The sequence below is a fragment of the Macaca thibetana genome, chromosome 7, assembly GCF_024542745.1.
Source record: "Macaca thibetana thibetana isolate TM-01 chromosome 7, ASM2454274v1, whole genome shotgun sequence".
Classification (NCBI taxonomy): Eukaryota; Metazoa; Chordata; class Mammalia; order Primates; family Cercopithecidae; genus Macaca; species Macaca thibetana.
Genome location: NC_065584.1, coordinates 106,113,646 through 106,136,199, shown reverse-complemented (window position 1 = coordinate 106,136,199; position 22,554 = coordinate 106,113,646). Strand labels below are relative to the sequence as shown.

The following is a 22,554-nucleotide window of genomic DNA, read 5'->3' as shown; positions in this document are numbered from 1 at the left end:
CATAAATATATGTTGTAATACAAGACTTCTAGTTTTCAGAATAATTTCATAGGTACTTTATTCCATTAAGAAACAGAGAATGGCTGGGCGTGGTGGCTCACACCTGTAATCTCAGCACTTGGGGAGGCTGAGGAGGGCAGATCATCTGAGGTCAGGAGTTCAAGACCAGCCTAGCCAACATGGTAAAACCCTGTCTCTACCAAAAATACAAAAATTAGCCGGGAGTGGTGGGTGCCTATAATCCCAGTTACTCAGGAGGCTGAGGCAGGACAATCACTTGAACCTGGGAGGCAGAGGCTGCAGTGAGCCAAGACAGAGCCACTGTACTCCAGTATGGGTGACAGAGCGAGACTCTGTCTTAAAAAAAAAAAAAAAAAGAAAGAAACAGAAATAAAAATCTTACGAAGAGTGTAAGTCCTAGGAACTACAAAACAATCATATGATCTATCTCTTTTTTCCTTCATCCCTTTATTAAAAACAGAAGTTATCCTGGGGTCAATTTACATTAGCTGTATACAAAACCCACGAACTACAGTAAAGACATAAATCCAGTTTTGGCCTGAGCCATACCATCCCTTCAGGCTTTCCATGTACAACCAGTGACCATCTGTTTCTCTCTCTGGACAAAGAGAAATAATGTGATCAAAGGGACACAGCCTGGAAAGAATCAGGAGATACCAGTTTTTGGTGTGGAAGAGTCTAAATCCAGACACTTGTGGACCACCTACTACTGTAAGACAAGTGCAGCGCTAGATACTAGGAGTACAAAGAACCTAACCTAATCCTGTCCCTTGGGTAGTAGGAGAGGAAAATGTAAATAACAACATGGTCCAGTCAGTTTTAACAGAAAAAAGTAACACGTAAATACTTTGGATCCAATCATATTTAAGTCCAATTTAGTTCTTACCTTATAAGCAAGGTAAGCTCATCAACTCCATTTTATTGATGAAGAAGCTGACACTCAGAGAAGTATGGTCAAATAGTGGGTAAGCAGCAGTTGCAGGAATGGGACTCCGTTCTGTCTGAATTTAATTCCTGTGGTCTTTTCATGCTCTATTAGGAAAAGTCTAAAATAACCTGGCCCTAATCTATATCTAGCTGGAAAAAGATCAAGAAACTGGAAAACAGCATTTATCCTTCTGACAGATCTTTACTGAACATCCACTATGTGCCAAATGGTCTCCTAGGCATTGAGGATTCAACAGACAGCATGACAGACAATATCTCTACTTAACAACAGGGAAAGATGTGATGGAGAGTAAATGAATCAAGAGTCAAGGAAGGTCCCTCTGAGGCAGCAATGCAAGAGGTGAGATTTGAATGACAGGAAGTAGCCTGTCATTCTATGCAAGGTTATGCAAGAGGTGGAGGAAGGAGTACCAGGCAGAGGGAACAGCTAGTGCAGAGCACCTACAGTGGAAATAAGGTGGGACACTGGAGGAAATGAAGAGGAAGAAGGTCAAGAGATCAGGTTACAGCTAGGCAGGGGCCACACAAAGAAGGTCATGAGATGAAGTTACAGTTAAGCAGGGATCATACGATGCAGTGCTTTCTAAGGCAGGACATTTGAATTTTATTCTAAATTTCATGAAAAGTCACTTAAATGTTTTATACAAAGAAGTGATATAATCTGATTCTTCTTTCTAAAAAAGATGTCTTTGGTTGCCAATGGAGAATGAACCAATGGAGGATGAGAGTAGAGGCAAGACCAGTAAGGAAGCTTCCGCAGTAGTCCAAACAAGAGAAGATGGTGGCTTGGCCTGGGGCCAGCCACAGAGATAAACAGACAGATTTAGGATGTGTTTTGGAGAGAGTGATCAGGACTTGCTGATGGACAGGACACAGATCCACTGATTCCTAGACCAGAGTTCTGATTATCTGATTTGCAGTTTTCTATCAGTGTTGCATGGAAATTTGGGGCTCTGCAAAGGCATCCTAGTAGAAGCGGATGTGCATCTGCTTGGTCCTTTCCAGATCCACCCACAAGATGGCACCAAGGTCTACTCTGAGGCAAAGTTCCCAGCTGCTTTCCCTGGTTCTTCTCCCAAACTATCTGTCCCCCACTGTCATAGTCTTTTTCCTCCCCTCACCTGTTCCTAATTTTCTCAACAGTCGATTTAAACAGTAAATATTTACTGTGAACCTTTTGTATGTTACCCTGACTGACTGCAACTTCTAGTTATATGCTAGGGTGAAACCATGCATGTCCTTTTTTCCCAAACCCATAGTGTTGGGCAAAAAATGGTATCTGGACTAAATGAGCTATTTCAAGTAGTTACCACAATGCCTGACAATGAGTAAATGCCCAATAAATTCTAAGTATCTACAGCAAATATTTTCCAAAAAGCTTTTGCTATGAAATTATAATTCTATATGCACATACAAATTACAAGGCATTTTTTAAACTATATTTTTCCAAAGCACTTTCAGAACACAATGGCTGGGTGTGGTGGCTCACGCCTGTAATCCCAGCACTTTGGGAGGCCGAGGTGGGTGGATCACAAGGTCAGGAGTTCGAGACCAGCCTGGCCAATATGGTGAAACCCTGTCTCTACTAAAAATATGAAAAATTAGCTGGGCGTGGTGGTGGGCACCTGTAGTCCCAGCTACTCAGGAGGCTGAGGCAGGAGAATCGCTTGAACCCAGAAGGCAGAGGTTGCAGTGTGCCAGGATCGTGCCACTGCACTCCAGCCTGGGCGACAGAGTGAGACCCTGTCTCAAAAAAAAAAAAAGAACCATTAATTTCATGATACCTTGAAATACTGTACAAAGTAGGATCTAGTGCTTAAATATCATATTAACATATTAAATACAGGGGACAAATATAAGTTTTCCTGAAATGCTAAAATTACCTTTGAAAGTGAAACTAGTAAGAATTAACCCATAAAAAATGAGAATAGTCAATTGTAGGAGAGATAACCCAATCCCTGAGATCTTCTTCAAACATGCCACTGAGATCTGAGGATCCTCAAATCCAATGTGGCAATCTGAGGTATAACATCATGAAGGCCAGACTAGAATCTACCTCTTCCTCCACCCTCCCAAAAGATAAAATGGATCACTTGCCTATTCATCTGTCAGAATGAAAAGGGGGGCCTACAGGCTGCCCCAGGGAGCAGGGAGCCAAAGGTTGAGAACTCAGTGCTATTTATTTAACTCCCTTCTAAAGAAAAACTGAATTCAGCGGGCATGGGTGATATGCATACCGAATCAATTGATTAACAAATTAGCAGCCTGCCTCTCTCTCGGATGAATCTATTTCAGGCATATTTACATTTGTCAATCATGTTTCTGTAACACACTGTACATTCAGACAGCAGAGAGCCTTGTTTGGAGGTTCTATAGCTGTTTGCCTACCTACCTGATCACTACCAGCATCCTGACTGCAAAGGCCAGCCTAGGCTTTATTGGCTTGGCTAATGAACTTTAATGGATTTAAGGAGATTACAATGAGAATGACAATCCCACAGTCAAATTATCTAGAATCACCCACAGTTCCCAAAACCAGTATTCTGGAGGTTAGACAGACATGGGGTTTGAACTCTGACCCCCTCTGAAAAACTGTGTGACTTTAGGTGAGTTTCTTCACTATGTTAAGCTTCACTTGGAAAACAGTGATTGTGAAGATTAAATGAGTGACAGATATGAAGCACTCTATGCAGTACCTGCCACACAGTTGAGTGCTCCATAATGTATAGCCATTACTACTGGAAGTGGATGCACAACCATTCATAAAGCCGCTATTTTGATTCTAGAACAAAGAAGGCATCCTTGACCAGGAATGGAAACTAAACATGCTATCTCTGTCATAGCTTTGGGTAGAAAGTGAGTTTTGAGACTGAAAGCTATCTGAAAAAAATCTGCAACAAAAAGTAAATTGTTAACCCCAGTCTCCTTCCTGTGTTAAACCATCAGACCTTCTGAATGCTGTCCTCAACCTGAGGCCCTACTGTTAAAACCATCTCTTGGCTGGGCGTGGTGGCTCATGCCTGTAATCTCAACACTTTGAGAGGCTGAGGCAGGAGCATCACTTGAGTCCAGGTGTTCACGACCAGCCATAGCGACATGCTGTTTCTACAAAAAATTAGCTGGGCACAGTGGTACACACCTGTATTCTACCAGAGAGGCTGAAGTTTGAGGCTGCAGTGAGCTATTATTGCACCACTGCACTCCAGTCTGGGTGACAGAACAAGACCCTGTCCCCTCAAAACAAACAAACAAACGAACAAACAAAACCTCTGAGTCTTCTTTTAAGAGGGCTATACAAGTATTCTCAGCAACTAGCAACTGGCCTATACTATTTTTTATTAAAAAAAAAAATTGGTTTCTTAAAGTTTCTTTTTGGAATTTTACTACTAATTATGTCTAATTCTAAATTCAAATAATCTCAGAAAAATCAAGGAAGTCATTTGCTTACGTCCAAAAGAAAACTGAACTTGGGGTTTCAGAGGAGAAACTACAGGAAAGAAAGGTAAGTATATAGTAAAGGAACTAACAACATCAACAAAGAATGTGAGAACTCCTGAGGCAGATGAAGGCCTTCAGATCAAGGATGGGGGACATTAGGGATGGGGATTGAGGTGAGGCCCCAGCCTTGGACAATCATTGCCTGCCCCTTCATTGCAAATAGCAGCAACAGCCCAGGCTGAAGGTTTAGGAAACAAGGTTTAGGAAACCTAAACCTCTCCTAAGGAAGACCGTCTCTTCCCAGGGCTGCATCTTCCTAAGGGTTTAAAGGCAAAATCTTGAGCAGAAGTTGTCTGGTGTTTATATAAGAAAAAAAATGTGTATTTATATGCCCCCAAATGAATACATTTTTAACAAAATGGTGGGCAGAAATTATCAAATTATAATCCAAATACACTTATCAGAACATTGTAGTAGTCATAAGTGCATAAACATTTTGAAAAGCACAGACTGTCAAAGGGGATGTGCATCTCCACAGCTGCTGGCGCAGAGGGCATCCAGCACCATCCTCTGTGGGGCTGCTCTTGGCCTTCCTATGGCAGGTCACGAGAGGGCAGGCAAACGGTTCTTGTTGATGCATTCAAAGCAAACACTCACTAATAAGCTATGTCTGATAACAGAAAATGATGTTTCAAGCACTTTACATCTTACCAGACTAGATTACTACTTTACTAAGTTTCAGTTATGCTGTAGGAAATAGATTTGGGGTTGAGTTGACTTGTAATGAATCGTATTTTTTCCCATTAAAAATAACAAGAAATTCCTTCTGGTTGAAATTTTCATGTATAGCATCTGATGTTCAGGAATCAATTACTGAGGTTTGGCCTAAAATGCCTGCATTTGCATTACCCTACAACCCAAAAGCGATGAGCCTGGGCCTATTCAAAAAGATCTGTAAGGGGACATATGAAAAGATGTCTGTCTAGGGTTATGTGTGGTGGCAGGGGGTAACAAGCATTCTCAGTATATCAAATTAGGGGATAATAATATGATGAATCTTAAAAACACGCCAAATGAAAAAAATAAAGACAATGAGATCTATAATACAATACCATTTACATAAATTAAAAATACATAAGAACATAACAATATATACTTTATATGAACACAGAAAAAATTACATACATTAAGCACACTAGAACAGGTGCCTAGAGAAGACAGAAAGACAAAGGGAGTACATAATCAGAAACAAAACAAAAAGAGGAGACTTAAGGCAAAAATGTTTTTTCTTTTCTTTTCTTTTTTTTAAGAGAAGAGGTCTTGGCTGGGCACGGTGGCTCATGCCGTAATCCCAGCACTTCGGGAGGCTGAGGTGGGCAGATCACTGCAGTCAGGAGTCGAGAAGAGGTCTTGCTATATTATATTGCCCAGGCTGGCCTGGAACTCCCAGGCTCAAGTGATCCTCCCGCCTCAGTCTCCCAAGTAGCTAGGACTATAGGTGCACACCATCACACTCAGCTTCCTTTTCTTTTTTTTCTTTAACATATCCATCACCTCAAATATTTATCATTTCTTTATGGTAAGAACATTTTAAAATGCTGTCTCTTAAAATCGTAGGGTATTTGTCTCTCTGTGCCTGGCTTATTTTACTTAGCAGAAAGTCCTCTAAGTTTATCCATGTTGTCACAAATGACATAATTTCCTGGTTTTTAAAAGGCTGAATAGTATTCCATTGCATGTATATATTGCATTTTTCAATCCATTTGTCTGTGGATCAGCACGTCAATTGTTTCTACATCTTGGCTGTTGTGAATAAAACTGCAATGAACACAGGAGTACAGACAGACATCTCTTCAACACACTGACTTCAATTCCTTTGGATATATACTCAGAAGTGGGATTGCCAGATGGCATGCAAAGTCTATTTTTAGTTTTTTTAGGAACCTCAATACTGTTTTCCAAAGTGACTGTATATATTTACAATACTACTAACAGCATGTGAAGTTCCCTTTTCTCCTCCACATCCTCACCAATGTTTATTTTCCATCTTTTTTTTTTTTTTTTTTTTTGAGACAAGATATCACTCTGTCACCCAGGCTGGAGGGCAGTGGTGCGATCTTAGCTCACTGCAGCCTCAACCTCCTGGGCTCAAGCAATCCTCCCACCTCAGATTCCCAAGTAGCTGGGACTACAGTCATGTGCCACGATTCCTAGCTAATTTTTACTTTGTGTTCTGTAGAGATGAGGTCTTACTATGTTGCTCAGGCTGGTGTAGAACTCCTGAGCTCAAGCCATCCTCCTGTCTCAGCCTCCCAAAGTGTTGGGCTTATAGGCATGAGCCACTGTACCTAGTCTTTCTTTTCTTTTTTTTTGAGAAGGAGTTTCGCTCTTGTTACTAAGGCTGGAGTGCAATGGCGTAATCTCGGCTCACTGTAACCTCTGCCTCCTGGGTTCAAGCAATTCTCCTGCCTCAGCCTCCCAAGTAGCTGGGATTACAGGCAAGCACCACCACGCCTAGCTAATTTTGTATTTTTAGTAGAGACAGGGTTTCTCCATGTTGGTCAGGGTGGTCTCAAACTCCTGACCTCAGGTGATCCGCCCACCTCGGTCTCCCAAAGTGTTGGGATTACAGGCATGAGCCACTAGCCTCAGCCTTATCTTTCGTCTTTTTTATAATAGCTAATCCAAAGGGTATGAGGTGATATATTTCATTATGGTTTAATTTGTATTTCTCTGATCATTAGAGGTATTGAGCATTTTTTCATTTATCTGTTAGCCATCTGTATATCTTCTTTTGAGAAATGTCTATGCAGGTCCTTTGGCCATTTTTTAGGTTATGTGTTTTCTTGTTATTAGTAGTTTGCATTTCTTATATATTTTGGATATTAACCCCTGATCTGATGTGTGATTTGCAAATATTTTCTCCCAGTCTGCAGGTTGTCTCTCCATGCTGCTGTTTCCTTTGCTGAGTACAGAAGCTTTTTAGTTTGATGCAATCTCATTTTTCTATTTTTTGCTTTCATTGAGGCAAAGATTTCTTAACCAGATACGAAAAGCACTAATCATAAAGGAAAAGACTGATAAGTTCGATTTCAAAATTAAGCATTTCGGGTCATCAAAAGACCCATGTAAAGGAATGAAAAAGTAAGCCACAAAGTTGGAGAAAGTATCTGCAAAACATAAAACTGACGAAGAGCTCATACCCACAATATACAAAGAATGCCTGCAGATTAATAAGAAAACACACACACACACACACACACACACACACACACACCCCAACAGGAGAGAGCCTTGCAGAGTTAGATGACACTAACACCCAAAAGCTAAGAAGGATAATTCATTCTTCTTTTTCTGAACCCAACTAGCAAAAGAAAGTGAGCTCATCAACAATTTTTAAGTTTTAACAATTTTATTTAAATGTATGTCAGCAGGAAATTTGAACAGATTTTAAATTTTATAAAACATAACAAATACGACTAAAGTATCTTCTATTTCAAGAGTATTCTTGGGAGAAAATGGAAAAAGAAGTATTTGCGTCTACAATTTGTATATCTACAAGGGGAAATGAGTTACTTATGCAACTACTACACAGTAGAAAGCTTTGTTTCCATAGAGATTATTACACAACTGATTTAAGCCTTAAATTAGAATATTCCAATTTGAATTGAGAAATGATCTTTTTGTCTAAATGAATAGTGTATTCAGTGCAAATAAAAGCTCTGCACATCTGCTGATATCATTTCCTCTTTACTTCAGTAATAACAAGAAGAATACATCCACACTAGTCCCAAAAAGGCATTAGTATCCCTAAAATCCCACAAATGAGGTTTGAAAATAAATGGAATGACATATTTCTACAGGATATACAAAAATACTGGCCATAAAGAACCATCACGAAATATTCTGAAATATCTTTCTGCTCATTTCACATTACATTAAGCCTCAATTCAGTAATTAAAAATGATCAATCAATTTAAATAAAGTTCAAATCAGGCAAAACTAATCTACAGTATATTTTGTGGGATGAGGGGTAATCAAAAGGGAATACAGGGGCATCTCATGGGGTCCTGGAATGTTCTTTTTTAATCTGGATGGTTACATTTTCAAATATTTATTAAGTTGTACATTTATGATTTATGCATTAAGTTTAACTTTGTTACTTTCATAAAAAGAGTTCACTTTAAAAAGAAAGTGATCAGGCTGGGTGCAGTGGCTCACGCCTGTAATCCCAGCACTTTGGGAGGCAGAGGCGGGCAGATCACCTGAGGTTGGGAGTTCGAGACCAGCCTGACCAACATGGAGAAACCCCGTCTCTACCAAAAATACAAAATTAGCCAGGCGTGGTGGCTGGCACCTGTAATCCCAACTACTTGGGAGGCTGAGGCAGGGGAATCGCTTGAACCTGGGAGGCAGAGGTTGCAGTGAGCCAAGATTGCGCCATTGCACTCTAGCCTGGGCGAGAAGAGAGAAACTCCATCTCAAAAAAAAAAAAAAAAAATCAGTCCAATATCTTAAGAGAACTGCAACCTTCGTTTGAAGAAAAGACCTCTCTCTAATAGCAGGACCAGTTGCAGGGGCAGCCTGCCACTGGGGAAGAAGTTGGGGGTGGGGACTGTTCTGTCTCCCTCACTTCCTCCCCAACCTGCTAGCTGCTGTTTCTGAGGCAGAGAGGACAGGAAAGGGTCAGAGAAGTCCCTAACCAGTGCTGTCAGAAGAGGACTTCTCATTCTTGGGGACTGATGGATGCTTAAAGCTCTTTCTCTTATGAAGCATTTTTGTGATGTCTCTAGAGATTCTCTACTGTGTCCCTCCTGCTGCAACTTCCTTTAGATGGGCAGCTGAGGCAGTGCCTCAGCTGGCTTTTCTTGGTCCTTTCTCCTTTTCTACCAAAGTGTAGATCCCACAGCCTTGACTGCTGGAGTTCTCTCAGCCTGATGAGCTAACATCTTGGGCAGGAACTCTTTAAGAATGACCCCAGGTCAACATTCTACCTGGATCCTGCATCTGCTCATAGCCAAAGTGTATGCGTGCTCACAGCCTTGCTCTCTGAGCACTAATGTTTTGTTTGGTGGGAGGGAAGGGTTGATATATACAGGTTCAAGTCCACTAGGCTTTAGGAATAAAGTGGCTCTGCTTCCTGGCATAGGTACTCTGTCCTTCAATGTCTCTAACATGGTCAACTACTGGGGTGTTTCCTGTTTATGCTCCCGTATTAATCATGGGAGCCTCTAAGGCAGCATCACATTCACTGCTCAGATATATGCTGGCAGCCAGAATCTTTGAATGGATGTAGAATAGAGTAGTACCAAGAGCAAGCAGGAAGAAGACAGGGAATGCAGTACCTGACTGCTGTTAAAAGTAGCACCCACATAAACAGAGGAATTTAGTTGGCTGCCATGGTTAATGAGGGGTGGGCCATAAGGAAGTCAGTAAGTCTTCCCATTTTCTATCAAATTGCCAGGGGTGATATTCCTGTTTTAAAGTATGTTTTTCAATCCAGTTCCATAACTTCTAAATATGTGTCCCACTAGGCCTGTTTTTTGATGTTGTGAGTTTCAACCTCAGATAGTCCTGCTGAAAATTTGGAAAGGTGTCGTTAGCAACTGCTAGATGTCATTTAAACTAGAATCTCCATGTATGCTATTATTGTCTGTTACATATGCACACTATTTCCATGAAACCAAGGAATGAAGGCAGCTTTGGTTCTGAGGGTGAAACAAAGGAGAACATTAAATACACATATTAGGTGACCACATATTATGATACTTCAGGAAGTTGGTCTGTTTATAGTCCAAGAACTTCCAAAAACAAAATATATTTTCCTGGTCCTTGGGAATAGCTCTTGAGAAAAGAACTTCATCAAAAACTCCAACATAATTATTCAAAATAAATAATAATTTGTTTTTTTCTTTTTTAGTTTCATTCATTTATTAGTTTTGAATTTTTAATTTTTTCAGAGGAGTTAAACGAATCACTTTAAACAAAACACTAAGTACCTTCACTATAGTTGGCTGAGTGGAAAAGGAAATCACTTTAAAGTGAATACCCAGGGCCTGGAGTGGTGGCTCACGCCTGTAATCCCAGCACTTAGGGAGGCCAAGGTGGGCGGATCACCTGAGGTCAGGAGTTTGAGACCAGCCTGGCAAACATGGTGAAACCCCATCTCTACTAAAAATACAAAAAATTAGCTGGGCGTGGTGGCGGGCACCTGTAATCCCAGCTACTTGGGAGGCTAAGGCAGGACAATCGCTTGAACCTGGTCGGCGGAGGTTGCAGTGAGCTGAGACTGCGCCACTGCACTCCAGCCTGGGCAACAAGAGGGAAACGCTGTCTAATAAATAAATACATACCCAGAGGTGAGGTGCTGCTCCCGCTGACCCCAAAGCTTCTGAAATACCAGGTTTTGAGTTGCCTCTTCTGTCAGAGAAACATATTAGTGGAATATAAGGTCTGACTTCTTGATGACCAAGACTGTTGTAACCCCAACTCCCACTGATATTTATTGGTATGTCAGATATCTGTCCATTGTTTCTGTTACCCCTTGTAGAGGCTACTTTCCTTTGTGCATGTATTTTGATATTTAAGATAACTGATATTTTGTCTAATGGTTACTTTTATAAATATCTATCAAACTTTATTTATTTAGATAGTATCTATTTAACCCCCATGAAAATGATGAAATTAAAATATTTCTGGGCCAGGTTTGATGGCTCATGCCTGTAATCCCAACACTTTGGGAGGCCAAGGTTCACTTGAGCCCAGGAGGAGTTCAAGACCAGCCAGGCCAACATAGTGAGACCCTGTCTCTAAAATTTTAATAAAACTAAATAAATAAAATATTTTCTCCTGCACCATCCTTTTGCTAACCCATTTTGGTCAGTTATATTAACTCTTACTGTTTAACTTTGTAGCTTTAAATTTACCCTATACCTCTATTAGTTCATTGTCAGCTTTAAATGGTACCCTTTGAACCCTAGCTATTAAGGATGAGGGAACAGCACTCTTACTTCACCTCCCATCTTCTTTCCCCTCTCCTCTCACAGGTGGTTAGTTATACCACCGTACACTGTCAGGTCATATAACCTTTACATTCTGTTCTACAGCATCAATCTCCACATTTGTTTTAACCTACAGTTAGAGGGTCAACACTCATTGCCATCTACTTTGCTGTAGTTTTTCCAGTTATCTCTTGGCGGACTGAAGTTTGTCTTCAACTAGATTCCTCAAGAAGGGTTCATGAGAATATTCTTTCTTGATTTCTAACATTGAAAAATGCATTTGTTGTTTTTATATTTAAAAAACAATTTCATTGAATATAAAAATCCTTGAGTCACACTGACTTTCCTTATGGAGTTTCTCACTGTTGCTCCAGTGTCCTCCCATGATCGTTAATAATATAGAGGAGTGAAAATTTCTCCTTTGCTAAGTGACTTGATCTTTTGGCCTGGCTGCCCGAATGATTCTTGACATTTAAAATCTAATAACCCTACTAGGAGATGTTGCAAGGCTGGCCACTCCATGTTAATTTTTCCAGAGCACAGTGTGTCTTTTCAACCTGTAGATTCAAGCTTTCTCTTATTTCTGGAAACTTCTTGATTTGTACCACAAAACTTTTGCCCATTATTTGTTTCCTTCTTTAGGGAATTTTTGTGTTTTTTTCTTTTTCTTTTTTTTTTTTTTTTTTTTTTTGTTTTTGTTTTTGTTTTTTGAGACCAAGTCTTGCTCTATTGCCCAGGCTGGAGTGTAGCAGCACAATCTTGGCTCACCGCAACCTCTGCCTCCCACGTTCAAGCGATTCTCCTGCCTCAGTCTCCCAAATAGCTGGGATTACAGGCACCCGCCACGATGCCTGGCTAATTTTTGTATTTTTAGTAGAGATGGGGTTTCACCATATTGGCCAGGCTAGTCTTGAACTCCTGACCTCAAGTGATCCACCCATCTCAGTCTCCCAAAGTGCTGGGATTACAGGCGTGAGCCACCATGCCTGGCTTGGACCAGCTATTTGAAGATTCATTTGGGAGAGGAGCCAGGGCTCCTCTTCTACTCACAAGAAAGAAGTCTTCTTTCTTTTACTCGCAAGCCTCTGTGTATATATGCACACAGGGTTGTGGAAGGTATTCTTGAACCTCTCTCCCCCATTAACCAAAAGCAAAAGGCAGTTGTGGAGCTATTCACAGTGTAGTCTCTCCTTCCTGCTACCACAAGATCAGACGTCTCCCTACAAGTACTACTTGTCTAAGTCCTCGTTCAATCCAGCCTCTTCAGCCTCCTGGAATCAAACTAGCTGCAGGGAAGCTCCTGCCATCAGCTTGTGTGTTCATTTCCACTATTTCAAATGAAGCATTTGGTTTTGAATCCCAGAGTGTGTCCCTTACGGTGGAAAATCTCTCTCTCTTTTCCTGAGATCTGTAATTCCAAGTGCCTTCAGTCTACTTCCTCTCATACCCTGGTTCAATCTTTGAAGAACTCATTCTACTTATTTTCTGGCTTGGGGTTTCAGACATATCCCAATTTCTTCAAAGATGGAGTTTTCGTTTCTGTTTCTTTCTCTCCTAGCTGCTGGGGATAATTTCCCTGGGGAAGATGGAAAAAGGCTGACTTTACCATGTTCAAATCTTAAGTTCTACTTTTTTCCTCCATAAATAAAATGGCTTAAAAAATTCTTTTTGAATATGAAGTAACACATGGTCACTCCAAAATCCAGACAATATAGAAAGGCTGCAGAGGAAAAAAGTAAAAAGTGATTACCCGAAATCTCATTACCCTAAAGTAATCCTTGTTAACATGAGCACATATTCTTTGATTTTTTAAAATGCATTTAAATTGACCTTTTCCCATGCATTTTTCCATTTAAAATTGAGTATTTTCTTGAAAATACAGATCTAAATTCTAATTTTAATAGTTATATGATACTCAAGAGAACTTCCTTTTAACTAAGAGTATTATAAGACACTAACATGTTTAAACTTTTAAACAATCCCATAAACCAGAAGTCATGCCCCTTAAAGATCAAATTTTCCATACTTTAGTTTCCTTGTAAATCAGAGAAAATGAGGGGTTTATTCCACAGACTTTTAGAAATAGAACAAGGAAGCCTAGGTCTTTAAAAGCTAGGTAACCAAGGGCTCTTTTTAAAAGTTACTGTTTCCATGACCTTTGTTCCCAGTGTAATAAATACATTGTATTTTCTTTCCCTGGTTTTTCGTTTACAAGATACAGAAAATCCAAACAAAACTATCCAACTCTTATACCACGGACAGACAATGTCTACAGGATATTAATCAGGAAGAGGGTCAAGAGAATTACAGACTGCTCCTTTTACATCTAGAGGTGAGCTTGTACTATGGTGTCAAACAAGGGAATGTGTGCAAATTGCCTACTGTCTGTGAGTTTTCATTAAACTGTCTTTTCTAGTCCATTTCCTTAATTAACAGAGACTTAGAGCTATACAAACACTGAACCTCACAGCTGGCTGTGGCTGTGAAGCAAAGAGAGAAAACATCCTGTTCTTTCACTGAGCAGACCTTAGAGACAACCACTTTTTCAAAGTAACATCACCTATACAAATGAGCAAACCTCTACATGACAAAGCACTGGTGTGTGCCTGGGAACAAAAATCCTAAGTGAATGTTATTCGCAAAAATATTCCAACAAGTGTTTGAGGGTAACCTGTAGGTTAGGATATGTCCCTTACAAAACTGGGCAACCCTGGATTCAGCAATAAGCAGTCAGACACAGGAAGAGCTGAAACTAGAGGCGGCCAGTAATCAGCCTCTAGCGATTTATGAATAGTAATCAGGCCATCAACACCAATAATAGCACGTAACATGTGGATATTTACTATGTACCAGAGAACATCTTAATCCTTACATCAACTCTGTAAAGTAGGAACTGTTATTATTATTCCTAATTAGATATTTGGAAACAGACTCAGAGAGGTTAATCTACTTGTCAGTCACACAGCTAGGAAGCACGGGTGTGGACTGAGGGTTGTACTCAGTCACTGCATGGTATTGCTGCATGTGCTATAAACAGCTATGCAAACTCAGAAAATGGTTTAAGTGATTCTGACTGAGATGGTCAGAAAAGGCAAGAATCAGGCTAGGTCTGGAGCAACAGGGCAGGACTCCGGCAAGCGGAGAGCCAGAGGAAGGTCCACGTGAACAAAACCATACAGGTGAGGAGAGCAAAGGCAGGGTTTTTGACGACACACATACGATGCTAATCCCAAATCTCCCTCACCTATCTGGTAAGATGGTGTTATAGAAACTACAAGAAAAGCTACGTGAGAGACAAAGACACAGAAGTCTAGTCCTATCTCTGCCTCTCATCATTATGTGGCCTAGGCTAGTCCACTTAACCACTCCAGGCCTGTCTAGTCTGCCAAATAAGAAATGTGATGGGCTATCAGATTCAGTTTTAGATAACATGATAGCTTGTGTATTTTATAATTTATAATCTCCTAATATATACAGATTTCTTACAAGAAGGATATGAAGTTGATATTTATCAGCAGGTTTAGATGTAAAATTGTCATTTATTCATTTCAACATTTATAAAGCACCTTTTATGCACTAAACCTATATTGAGTACTGATATTATAGAAATAAACATAAATCCCATCTCCCAGAAGCTAAATATAGGATAGAAAAATATAAACAGATAATTACAACACTTTGTGAATGTTTAACAAGAACTTGTACAGAGTGTGACTGAAAAGTAACTTATTAACTCTGCCCAAGGGAAAAATCACAAAAGTTTTCCAAAGGAGTGATGCCTGCTGAGGTTAAATCTTGAAGGAAAAGTAGGGCTCTACCAGATAAGAAGAGGGAAATGAACATTCTAGAAAGAGAAAATATTATGTGCAAAGGCATGGAAGTATGAAGCCACTGAGCATGTGAAGGAATAGTAAATGACTAAGTATGGTTGAAATGTAAGATTCCACAGTAGATGAGGCTGCAGAGGGGTCAGGGTCAGATGACAGAGGGCCTTGTTGGGTCTCAGCAATTAACAGTGCTGCAGCACTTAAGTGCCCAGGCACAAATACCAGGTTAAAAGCAATAAAACTAATTCCAACACCAGTAGCTCTCAAGTTTTTAGAGCTGCTCCTACATTCCTCACTCTGATTATGCTTAGCACTGGAAGTAAGTGACTAATTCTCACTTCTCACAGGAAAAGGAACTGGTGACTGTGGCTGGGAGACAAAGAGGCTGTGGCTAGGATATCATACCAAATTGGGCCAGATTCAATGGAGGCTACAGGGGCAAGACACAACCTCAGGTTCCAGGAACTGAAAACATTCCACAAGCAGGAGACAAAACTCAGGCAGAATCATACCCTCTGTTTTCAACACTTCTAGGACTTTACAAAAAGAAAGACAAATAAAATGGTTGTGGGACTCTTAATTTAGAGTACAGTTAGAGCTCACCTATGGAAGTAACCGAAGGGAGGTTGGAGCTCAATGCAAGTGAGAATTATGCCTCTGACAGCACCTGTTGGTCACATTCTCAACATCATTTTTCCCTTGACAGCAGTGGAAGCCACCAGATGCTCCTTCTGCAACCCTCTTTAGGATAGAGCAGAGGCACACAGAACCCCTGGCCAGTGGGACCTGAGGGGAAGCCTGCTGGGGAGAGGTGGAGACTTCTTTCTCCCTGTTAAAAGAGTGTTCCCCTTCCCACCTGCCTTAGACATTGTCATATGAGTGACATTTGACTTCTAGACTCTGGACTTCTTATGTGAGAAAAGTAAGTCGCTTTTTAGTTCTGAATGCTGTTAGTTGCAGCTGAAGGGTCCTGACTGATACCATCTAACACTCAAAGATGAATAATGGCAGAATGTGCAGCTTCAGAGAAGGGTCCAGTCCAGCAGTGTCAGGCACCAGAAAATGTTTCTATCTCCAGGGTTTTATAGACTGTGTGTTACTATTGCATTTTTTTGTAATTTCACTCAGCATCACATATATACAAATTCATGTAGAAAATAAATAAATAGAAGTAAAATGTATATTTGGGAAGAAGATGGATATAAGGCAAACATAACAGAGGTAATAAGCTCAGAAAAAAGCCTTCAGTAGAAAATAGCATTGTCTCTGCAAATTTGTGACTGATGCTCCAAGTTTAAAGTCATTTAAAAAAAAAGAAAAAAAAAAAGACCTGTGAGGACAGAACAGATCTGAAGGGGTCTCAACCAAATACAACGGGAGAAGGGAAAGGCATTGAAAATAGGAAAGAGATGTTAAGTTTCCAATGGTAGCCAACACTAACTTATTAAGAAAATCTCTTTTAACAATAAGTTGGGTCATTAAAAAAAAAGTCCTGGTTTCAGAGGATCCTACTACCTATGGTTAATATAAGAATATTGACAAAACATTGGCTATTATTAACCACGAATTTCAGGGCTGGGCTGCCTAAAGGAAGTATTAGCTATAAATGAAAATGATTCAAAAAGAGGAGAGGCCTTTCTTTTGTTACTACAGGCAAATGACAATTCCTAAATAAAATACTAAATGCCCTCTCCAAAGTAGCTTTGCAAGGTCTTCAGCTTGATGAACATTTCTTTTCTTTACATTTCTGTCTCTCGACAGATTATTTTGTGCTGCCATCAATCCTTTTTGTTGGACTGCAATTTAACTCAATATTTACTGAATCTTAAACATATGCAATGAAATATGCTGCATGCAAAAGAAGATTAAAAAGTGAGTCAGATACAGTGCTTAATGCTCTCAAGTAAACCACAGGTGACTGGAAAGGACAAGAAAAATCCACAAGACAGAGCAGATGGGAAGTCTTCATTGTGCTGGGAGGTGTTAGGAAGGGGTCAGGTAGGAGGTATTTGAGATAAGGATTAAAGAACAGAGAGATAAAATGGTAAGAAGTTAAAACACAAATAAATCACACAACTAAGAAAGCAAATGACTTTTTTCTCTATCAAATTGTGAAATACAAGGAATAGAGAACAGTTTTGTAGGAGTATAAACTGGTACATTTGGGAAGGACAACTTAGCAGTACACATATAAAGCTTTCAAAATGTCCACGCTGGGTGGGCGTGGTGGGTGGCTCACACCTGTAATCGCAGCACTTTGCGAGGCTGAGGAGGGAGGATCACTTGAGGCCAGGAGCTCAAGACCAGCCTGGGCAACAAAGCAAGATCTTGTCTCTACAAAAAATAAAATAATTAGCCAGTTGTGCTGGCACACACCTGTAGTCCCAGCTACTTGGGAGGCTGAGGAGGGAGGATCGTTTGAGCCCAGGAGTGCCAGGCTGCAGTGAGCTATGATCACACCACTGCACTCCAGCCTGAGTGATAAGAGCAAGACCCTGTCTCTAATAAAATAAAATAAATAAATAATTAAAATAGGTTCATGCTCTGTGATTTAGCAGATCAAATTAGATAGGTATCTCCTAAGGAAAATCATAACATTGTGTACCATGTACATATGTATTCAAAAAAGATTTTAAAAAAATTTTAAGAATCATGATTAGAAAAAAGATTGTTAAATATTAATAGATGTTCACCACAGCATTGTTTACCACAGTTAAATGTTGTCGACAACATTTAACTGTTAACATTTGAATGTTAAGCATTCAAATACTATTTCTGTACAATGTAACACTATGAAGTTTTTATAATAGAAGTACGTTAATTGACATGGAATGTGTTCATCTAAGTTTAAAAAGTAAGTTTCAGAACAGTGTACTGCAACAGCCCATTTGCTTTTTAAAATGTATACATATCAGAAAAATGGCAGGAAGGATATGCAACCAAAAAAAAAAAAAATCAGTGGTAAATAATACCCCCTCTACATGGTAAAATAATAGTTATCTGTATTTTCTAGCTTTCTAGCATAAACATGTATCATTTTAATAAGAAGAAATAAAAGCACAGAATTGTGTAAATTTTCTAAAATATGTGAGCAAAATGTATCATTTAATCACACTCTTCCACAAAAATTGTTTTGCAATGCAGTGTTTTCTAAGATGACAGTAAATGCCATTGCTCAGTCATCTTTGCACATTTCCTTGAAAGGGTAGGAATAACTAAATGCAGTAAGTCACAGCAAGGGGAGGAAGGCAGATTGTTTTGGCAACACACGTAGCATGTCTTCTCTAGCAGACCCCAATCTCAGTATTTCCTTTTGATTTCAACACTGAAGGTAGAAAGCCTTTCCTGAGACTGTTTTACCACAGACACCACCTTGCTCAGGCTGGGTAGCTGTCTCTCTATTATTATGAATAGTTCTTGGGCTTCCAGTTGGCTAAATATTTTCTGACTGTCTCTAAAAAGAAGTATGTCCTCTTCATTTCACATTTGTTTGCTACTCTAGGAAACTGACTGGCAAAGATTGGACTAACATTTTAAGGAAGTTTTGACTCCTGGCCCAGACCACAGCCCATTCTGCAGTGCACTGACTCTCCAAGACTGGTCCACAGTCCAACAAGGCTTTCAGGGAGTCCCGGAGGGCAAAGAAAACAGGTCCCAAAGGACTTTTTGTTCTTACAGGCAAAGGACAATTATTCCTTAGGTTCTCATCTTTATAACAAAGAACCACACAGTAGTAACCTATTAACTGAAGTATTAAGAGAGAAAATTTGGTGTTCATAAACCAAATTAGGTGTTACTACAGTTAAGCAGTGTTTTAAAAAATGTTTTTGTAGACCACAGAAAGAAAAACGTTACCTCATAAACCAGAACACGCAGACAAACATAACTGAAACACCAAGTTTCACAATGCCTTTTTTGACTACATGAGGCACTCTGTTATTCTATATTCTAACTTGTTTTATTTTTTTAATTCAGTTTTTGTTGTTGTTGTTGTTTGTTTTGTTTTGTTTTGTTTCTGAGACAGGGCCAGGTTGGAATGCAGTGGTACAATCATAGTTCACTGCAGCCTCAAACTTTTGGGTTCAAGCATCTATCTTGTTTTAAAATGAAGTTGTAGTAGTTTTAAAAACAGCCACAAATCTTTTGACTCTCTACCCACTGACAGATGGGGATATAGATCTCCAACTCTCTATCTCCACTTCCCTTGAATCTGTGCAGGTTTGAGATGGCATCCACAAATCCAGAACAGCAGAAGTGATGACATGTGACTTCAGAGACAAGGTTATCAAATGTCCTTGTTCTCTTGGAACACTGGCTCTCTAGATGCTTCTTCTGGGGAACCTCTCTCTTGGAACCCAGCCACCACGCTGTGAGAAGCCCAGACCACATGGAGAGTCTACATATAGGTGTTCCGGTCATTGGTCCCAGCTGATTCCACTAGCTTTCAAGGCACCCCAGCCCAGGCATCAGATGTGGAGTAAAGAAGCCTCCAAATGATCCCAACCCCCAGCCATGATGGAATAAAGACAAGCCACCCCGCATTGTACCCTGTCCAATTCCCGACCCACAGAATCCATGAGCATAATAAATGGTTACTGTTTAATGTTACTAAGTTTGGGGTGGTTTGTTTCACAGCAGTTTAACTGGAACAACAGTGCTAGGCATAATCTGCTAAACTGATATCATGACCCATTAGTAGGCAGTTTGACAAACATGGGTTCAGAGGTCACTAATTCCATATTTGAAGCCTGGCACTCAACTGTGCTGAGTTTCCACTACTGAATATGTGCATATTCATACAAGTTGAAATTTTTGCAACTAGGGATGGATGGGATGGGTGTAGTGGGGTAAAGTAGATTACAGAGTGTTTTGCCCCATATATATGGGTCAGCATCAAAAAGGCCAGAGACTCACTGGGACCAAACCTGAAGCTCAAAGGTGAGCCACATTGTTCTGGCCCGAGTCTCAAGGTGTTCCTGGCTTCCTAAGGAAAACGTGATGTCCTTGTGCCAAAGCAGACACTTAAAGACTCCAGTGCCTCACAAAGACTTTTTGGTCTAAAGGTTGCCTATGTATCTCTATCCACTTCAACACTGTCAGCCCTGTCTACAGTTTCAGGCTTTTCTGTTAATGAATAACTTTCATCTAAATATAAACTCAGATTAATCCGTTAAGAATTAGCAGTTTAAAAAAGGGGAAGGGGGGATAAGAGGCATTTCTGGTAGATGGAGAGTATCCAGCAGGCCTGGGCCCAGAGAATTTAAGTGTAATTGGTTAACTGGGCTTTGGGTTTCTTTCTTTAAATGTCACTAGTTATGATAATAACATAGTACTGCCCGCCCCCATACCCCCCACCCACCCCCCTGGAAAAAACAGGAAATTCATGAATAGGACAGGACTCCCAGGAAAAAACGTCTGGGAATGGGGGCACTGAGGAAACCACCCAAATGAAAGGGAAGCTCTTCAAGCACCTCAAGAAAGTAGGTCACCTCAGGGAACTGGCTTCAAGGGAGTGCCCCTTAAAAGGAAAGTGGTCCAGTTCAACGGGGTAGTGGGAGTAAGGGTTGGGGGAGCCTCAAGTCAGAATTCAGGTGACTTCAAAAGAAACAGGTCTGATCCAGGACTTATGGTGGCCTTGGGATCTGAAGAGCACAGTTATATTACATTCTTGGTGATCACAAATCAAGAACAAACAATTCTCAGTCTGAGACTGGGAAAGAAAAGGCTTATCTCATTTATATACAGCATGTTTGCCCCAACCCATAATGGAAAAAACACCCGATAAATCTAATTTGTTTGTTTTTAATCTGGATATGCTGTTGTTCAATGCACTTTTTAATGTGTAATGCACACAGATCATTGAGTTTCTGAAAAACTGTATCTGGAGCATTGGTAAGCTAAAGCCACTGTTCAAAGGAATGACTAACAACCACAACAGCAGCGGCAGCCCCATTAACACATCTGAGCGAACAAACACCAGTATGAGACACATTAGAAGCAGAGAAACTAGAATGAACAAGTCCTAATTTTTGCCTGGCACATAGGTAACTCCGTAAGAGTCAACAGGGGAATGAAACGCATGCGCAAACTACTGGGAAATTTGGGGCAGCTAAGGAAGACTGAGAACAAAGAAGTTTCTTTTGACCCCCTCTGCTGAGGGTAGAGAAAAGCAGAAGGGAAGTTAATGTAACAAAAAGCCTAAGCAGCAGGAATAATAGAGGGTGTAAAGAAAAAAAAAAAAAAAAAAAAAAGGAAAAAAAAAAGCCTAAGCAAGATGAAAGACTGACTGGCCCACATAGAAATTAGTTGGTCACTAAAAGAGAAACAACCTGCATGGGACTTGGCTAAGGCCAAATAAGGGAGGGGCTTGTAACTTCAGAAAAAGATTCAAGATGAGCTGACAACAGAAAGTCACCTATTAAGGAGAAAATTACAAACTAGACCAAATTCACTTCGTAAATGACAATTTCATATAGTTCAACCAAATATATGCCAGGTACTGGGCCAGGGATGCAAAGATACAGTCCCTGCTTTCATCAAGGAAGTTATGGTGTAGGGGAGAGAAGGACAGCAGACGATGATGATATGGTATGATACCTGCTAAGTTAGAGATAAGCACAAGGAGTATAGGGGCAGACAGACAGATCAGAGAGTTCAAGAAAGACTTCCTGGAAGAAGTGATCTCAGAGCTCAGTCTTAAAGGGCCAGAAGGAGTTAGCCAGGTAGAGAAGGTAGGCAAGGGAGCTACAGGAAGAAGAAATACAAGCAAAGACCCAATGACCAACTTTTTTTTTTGGAAATCTGAGCAAATTCCACTCTTCATAGCATCAAGGCATCTTTGGAGGCTGTGGACAGCCAGTTCCATCAAACCTCCAGGTCCAAACCATCCCTGATCCCTTGGCAACCAAAATGCCATCTTTTAAGTGTGTTCATGCCATCTGGCCTCAATACTTCATTCCTGCTCAACTCTCCCCCCTTCCCTGAACACTTGGAACACTGTCATCCCCCCTCCACCAATGTCCTCCCATCGACCTGGTGGTGTCAATGTCCATATAAATAACCCATAAACCAATTTCAAGTTTCCTCACAACCCAGTGATCTTCACCTTACCTTGCTCCACTCCAGCCCCTCATCAGCCAGAACTGTCCCACAATGAAAATGGTAAACTCCAATATCCTACTCTCTAATATTCCTATTCTGCTAGCAATCTTGAATCTAATTCCTCCCCCAATAATTCTCTGACCTCCTCAAGACCTTCACTCTTTTACTCTCTCTCCAATCCCACCTCCCCAAGTCTGTACAGACCACCATGGAGTCAC

The 22,554-nt window shown here is 40.4% G+C and overlaps 1 protein-coding gene and 1 long non-coding RNA gene across 4 annotated transcripts in view; both read right to left on the bottom strand.

Moving 5' to 3' along the window:
- PDE8A (phosphodiesterase 8A) overlaps nucleotides 1-22,554 on the bottom strand; it is a 155,870-nt gene that overhangs the window by 92,526 nt on the left and 40,790 nt on the right. Inside the window, exon 1 of one of the 3 annotated variants that reach the window (XM_050796137.1) lies at nucleotides 10,761-12,412. The exons of the other annotated variants lie outside the window; for them this stretch is intronic. The gene's annotated coding sequence lies outside the window, so the exon portion shown is untranslated. Of the gene's footprint in view, nucleotides 1-10,760; nucleotides 12,413-22,554 lie in introns of those variants that run through there. 3 annotated transcript variants of the gene reach the window in all.
- On the bottom strand, nucleotides 8,544-12,468 carry LOC126958108 (uncharacterized). Its single transcript, XR_007727104.1, has 2 exons — nucleotides 12,406-12,468; nucleotides 8,544-10,482 (listed from the first exon to the last, which is right to left on the bottom strand). It is a non-coding gene; the product is annotated as an uncharacterized LOC126958108 (long non-coding RNA).